This window comes from Simochromis diagramma, unplaced genomic scaffold (genome assembly GCF_900408965.1).
Source record: "Simochromis diagramma unplaced genomic scaffold, fSimDia1.1 OVJJ01000302.1, whole genome shotgun sequence".
Taxonomy (NCBI): domain Eukaryota; kingdom Metazoa; phylum Chordata; class Actinopteri; order Cichliformes; family Cichlidae; genus Simochromis; species Simochromis diagramma.
The window spans coordinates 6,409,554-6,415,676 of NW_024386792.1; the positions used below are offsets into that span (position 1 = coordinate 6,409,554).

Genomic DNA, 6,123 nt, shown 5'->3' on the forward strand with positions numbered 1-6,123 from the left:
ATAGGTGCTTTCTATATAAGAGTTAATGTGATTGGGTGAATGAGGCATGTCATATAAAGTGCTTTTACTGCTCATGCAGAGTAGAAAAGTGCTATATAAGAACAAGCCCATTTTCAGTCTAATCTGAAAAATAAAGAGGGCGTCGGTCCCTTCAGCCTGAACCGAGAGCTGCTTCCATTGGCTCTGCCTCCAGTTCTTGTTTAGAAAACTATGGGAAGCATTTCTGGATTTTACTGGGAGTCAATCGGTGTAAGCTAGAACAACAAACACTGTATTATTTATTGTCCACAGTAGATGGTGAGTGTATCAGTGTCATTTACAACCAACATAAACTAACTTTTCAAGCTGATTTACAAAAAGCTATTAAAGCATCACTCTAAACTGCCGAGTGTCCAACAATATATAGTAGAGGATAATTGTGTTATTTAGACCTGAACAGTTCACACTATGTATCAAAAATACAAATTAGTACTCCACAGGCAGATAACCGTGAGTATTTTCCACTCTTTATATATTAATGCATAAAATATATAGTGGAGGCCTTTCAGTTTAGTAAGCATTAATATAATTAACTGTGCTCAACTAAATATGTATCTAAATATATAAATGTACTGTATAGTACAATATACTGTATGAATTAAAACAAATCCTTGCAGATACAGCCGACTGAAAAAAAAGATCTAAAAGGAGTTTAATGTCTAGAATAGTGTTATTAGCTCACTGATGATGAATGAAGATGGTGATTAGTCAGCAAAAAAGAATGAAAGACTAACCAAATACGTATCTAATGAATGGATGACTTATAGTGTTGTTAAAAAGGTAACCTAAATACACAACAAAAGCCTCCCTCTGTCTGGTTATTACTCCTCAGCTCGTGCACAGACTTCAAAGCAAAAACACAGACATAACAAGGGCTTTATCAGCAATACAGTTTACTGAATTATGTGTGCTTAACCTTAGTCTCGGTTTTTGATGTGTCTTTGATGTCATGTGCGGTCTGCAAATATTGGGAGAAAGGCTGGATCAGCCGGTATGTCCTCTCTAGGTACACAAGTCACCGAGAAGTCACCGATCCAATGAAAGCCTGACAACAGTTTACATAAGAAATTAATTTTCAGGGACGTGTGAGAAAGAATTAAGTTACCAGTAACATCGAGATGATGCAATAAAGGGAAATAATTAGAAAGCCTGGTGGGTGGGCAGGGCAGGGATTCATCACAGCATGGCGAAATACCACAGATTGTGCAGAACTGCTTAGCAGCTATCAATAGAAGTGTGGTTTTAGGAAGAAAACACAGCTCCACGGTGTGCTGATGCCACTGGGTGGAGGCAAAATGAAGGTGGAATATAACTTTGTAAACATGCCTATGTGTGTTTGAAGAGGTTGACATAAAAGCATACTTTTTAAGTTGAACTGCTGAACTTGCTTTTTTTGCTATGAGGAAGAATATAAACAGACCTAGATAAACAAGACAGGCCTGCCTCTGCAAACTAACGACGAGTAGCATCAGAATATTTATATTAAATTAATTAGCAGGCAGCCGAGACTCAGGTCAAAACAGACAATAGAAAAAAAAGGGGGATTTCAAACGAAGAGTCAGCAGGAGGTGATTTCATTCGCCGGGAATCAGAGCGAAGGTATTCCCCTTCTCGAGGACTGTGGTTAGGACGGCGGCAGGCACAGAGCAAAGTGCGAATGGTGAGAGATAAAAAACAAAAACTGAAGATCCGAATCGTTAAAAGGTTTTGTTCACATTCAGAAGCCATCGAGAGCAAACATCAAACGGAGCACAAAATTCCTAAACCGAGGAATATAACTTGGAAGAGGCTCTGTGGGAAACACCATATAGTTCTATGTATAATTAGCAGATTACAATGATGCCCACATCACTATTGACTGGTTTTCCCCCAAACTAAGTTGCTAAATTTACCTCTGAAAAGGAGGCCTTTCTTCTCAGAGCATTTTTCTGACCAGAAGGACATTCCAACTGCAGTGATGTCACAAAGTTAATCCCTACAAAGAAAAACCGCTGAACAAGACGTGTTTTGATGAATCTGTTTGTTATTATTATAAAGCTAACTTTAAATGCCCTTTTTCTTCCTTTTTTTTAAACAGTGACCTGTTTATTTTTTCATACTTTAAACTGGTGCATAAGCCGTTCAGTCACTATGCCCTTTTCTTAAACCAAACACAGACACATATACACGAGTGCGTGCATACAGGGGACTTCCAGGCCAACACACCTACACCCACACTCAACGGTATTTAAACTAAGCAGTGACACACTGCATCCGTATGTCCTTGCTTTTACACTACATTATGTGCACCATAATTATTACTGTTTTTTAAAAAGAGAGAAGAAAATGCCCTACATACCAAACAGCTGCACAGTCATCCTCGGCAAACTACTACTTTTGAAAAGGAGAAAATATAACCTGCAGCCAAAAATTAAAAAAGAAGCTTTTATTCAAGTGTTTATGCAAGTTTTTTGTTTTTACTATTTAAACTAACATGGTAACTGCTAACATGTGCAAAGGTTACAGCTTGGAAAATCCTTGCACATTATTGGAACCTAAGTTAACTCCTTACGCCACTATTGACCTTTCAGGTCTTGTGCAACAGGTCAGCCGGACGTGGTCAGTCGGTTACACTTCACAGGTTACTGTAATGTGTAAAGTACAGTTAAGAAAGATTTGCTGTCATTGGTTGGCTGTATTGCACTAACTAAAAATAATTTGTCCACTGTGAAGTCAGGCAGACTCACAAAATGTCAAAACACCCCCAAATTAAAGTTTATGACTTCAGGGCTATTATAACTGAATGGTCAGTAGTAACCACGACCATAAAAAAACATGAAACAATTGATTTGACCTTGTCCTTGAGCACAGTTTGGGTAAAGACCCATCAGTTGACTGCGTGTTTGTGTGAGCTTGATTGAATTCCGACCAATCCTGAAGCGGAAGCCATTGTTGTAAAACGTGGAGGCACGTACAAAGGATGACCTCAGTTCAGCTGACTGAGCTAAAAATTGTCTTTAGGAATTTTTTCATCTATTAGCAGTCTAGTGTTGCCAAAGAATTCCATGTATCTTCAGCTTGAAATTCCCCATCATCCAAAAGGTCATTAAGAAATAGCCGTGAGGAGAAACTGTTGAAGTCATGACTGCATGCATTAAATATTCAAAGAACGGTTCCTTTTTAGTGTATATCTGGTGCACAGGGTCTACCTACTTTACTCAATGTCACCTCAATTCAAATATCAACCAAATATAGAATTTTCACAGAGAAGGCAAAATTCTGCTTGCAAAGTGTATGAGCCTGTTATAAAAATGAGAACTTTATTTCCTGTAAACTACCCAGCATACAGTGCACAAACATATACCGGTAGGCAAAACACAACAGCCATGATATCAACAAATATAATAATACTAAAAAGAGGCCAGTGTACTACATAATGAAATCACTTCAATAACTTAATGTAAAAAAAAAAAAAAAAAGATTTAAAACAGACTCTTGTGGTCAAAAGGTAGGATACTTTCTTCTCCTGGTCTTGAGAGTGATCCCAGACTTAGCTGAGAAATTCAAAATTTGGTATTCAATTTAGATGCATTTTATTGCCCTGAGATCTGCTTTGAAAGGCGTCTGGTTTCCTACATGACCACTTCAACTTTCTGTCTTAATTTGAGTGTGATAAATCAGCCTGAATGAAGCATTGCTCAACACACTTCATTCAAAGATTGAAACCAGGATCGAGCTGAAACAATCACAACTGTGATACACAATTTGGCAATTCAGTTGTTCTGCACACGACAAAGACGCCCACACCTCTTCTGAGCTCTGTTTTCAGGCTAAAGAAAAAATATAAACCCGGAAGGGAGACTCTTCAGATGCGATTATGTGAGTATAAAGTGTACACAGCGACAAGGAAGTAAGACACTGGAGCTTAATGGGTTAACCAGAGGTTTTTCACTGGAAAAGCGAAGTTTAAAACCCAAAGAAAGCTAAAATACTTTTCTTTACAGATGCCTGAATACTTACACACGTTAAATAAAGTGCCTTAAAGTAATTCTGTCTTGTTGTTTTATTTCAATCTGAATGCAGCATCGCTCAAAACGATTCATCCAAAGAATGAAATCAGGAACTGCTTACTGCCCACATGTATGCTGACTAGCCATCATCCTAAAACTATTACTAATCATATTACTAATCATACGTCAAATCACAAGACTTGCTATGCGTGGCATGCTGCGAAAGCCAGTTTCAAAATTGTTTATTCCTAAGAAACTCAAAATAAGATGGTGAATGGCGTGACAACAGGCAGCAACACAGACCGCACCTTCCCAGTTCAGGCTTCAAAAATCCTGGACATATGCTGTAGGCGTAGAAACTATATTTCAAGTCTAAACCCAGAATTATTTCAGCAAATAATAATAATAATAACATTTAACATCATTTACAGAGGTCATTTACATGTTGTTTGTTTTTGCCTCTCCTCCGTTATGGCCTTTCATATGCTGATCACAAGGTCAAGATTAAAAGTAAACCTGACCTTGAGGAGCATTGTTGTCTAAGGAAACACCTGCGCATTGAGGTTCTCCCCTTTTAAGGAGAAATTTAAGATTATGCAGGTGAGGTGTGTGACACAATACCCAGATCTGATTAGAGCAGGGGTGTCAAACTCCAGGCCTCGAGGGCCGGTGTCCTGCAGGTTTTAGATCTCACCCTGGGTCAACACAACTGAATCAAATAATTAATTTATTACCAGGCCTCTGGAGAACTTCAAGACATGTTGAGGAGGCAATTTAGCCATTTAAATCAGCTGTGTTGGATCAAGGACACATCTAAAACTTGCAGGACACCGGCCCTTGAGGCCTGGAGTTCGACACCTGTGGATTAGAGGTTATAAAAACATGGTTAGGTACAACGGACAGTGGCCAGGGGAAGATGGTGGCTGAGGAATGCATAATAAAGGATTATAGATTTTGTATTTCTAAAGGGTTAGAGGTTAGACGCCAGAAGGAAGTGGAGAGCAGTGAACAGCAGAGCAGCTTGGTTGAGTGAATGAACATGACGGGAAAGAGGTTATGAAAAAGATTTTGTCATCTGACAGGTAGAACAAGCCCAGATGTGGTAAAACTGGTTTAAAAATGAAGAAACACAGCATTGCAGTTTCACTATGACACCAGTTACCATTATGAAAAAAGCAAAATTGAAACAATTACTTTTATCTGTTTTGGCTTAGATAATCAAATATATCAGACATAAGGAAACCATTAATTATACAGTTACTGCTGCTAGTCAATTACCATCGAGCTGTGGAACCTCAAGTCTCCTTTTCTCGGAGTATTGTCATCTATTTAATGTTATCTGAACACAGATTTCTACCCTAATGAAGATAATGTGATACTGAAAACTCTGGCACAGCTATAATATATAGATGGGTGAGAGTGCTTAGTCATATTCTGTTTTTAATGGTCAAATGTGAACTGCACAAAGTAAGTCACAATATTGATTGGATATATTCACAGCCAGCTAGATTGATTTGCTTCTTAACATTACCATATTATAAATGGTCACCCTGAAAAAGCAGTAATTATGCAAAATGTCACTATTGCTTTATGTTGTAACTTTACATATAACTAGCAGCATAGTAGCAGTAATAAATTAACCCTGCCCACTTTGTCACTAAAAAGAAAATAGAAATTTAAAAACTGTACAGGAGTAAAAACAGTAAAAAGTACAATATTTTTACACTGAAATGCTGTGAAAATATAAAGCAGCAGAACACTTACATTTAGCTAACTCGTAGACAAAATTATAAATAGGCCTTCCTCAAAGAGGATTCTACAGCACTACTTGATAAAAAATGCAGCCTACCTAGTTACTTTAATCCGCTGCGTTTTTTAATTAAATCACGAAAAACTCCCAAACAATTCTGTTTAGTCGAGGTTTGTCACATTCGTCGGTAAAAGCTGATTTCCAGCATCCCCTCACAGTAAAAACCCGGTTAAGCACCGGGAGCAGGACGTGTTCTTTCAAACGAATTTTCTGAGGCGCATGCGCACAGTCGCACCACTGCAACGGCTCTGCAGTCACAGCTAGACGGTGACGTCACTCAATTCA

At 38.2% G+C, this 6,123-nt stretch overlaps 1 long non-coding RNA gene across 3 annotated transcripts in view; it reads right to left on the reverse strand.

Annotated features, from left to right (window-relative positions):
* The window catches only part of LOC120728840, a 47,808-nt gene extending 41,697 nt beyond the window's left edge, over window positions 1–6,111 (reverse strand). For 2 of the 3 annotated variants that reach the window (XR_005694791.1, XR_005694789.1), the window contains exon 1: window positions 5,793–5,907. This is a non-coding gene — a long non-coding RNA (uncharacterized LOC120728840). Of the gene's footprint in view, window positions 1–5,792 lie in introns of all 3 variants that reach the window. The other variant, XR_005694790.1, reaches the window with a different exon arrangement.
* Window positions 6,112–6,123: the final 12 nt, after the last annotated feature.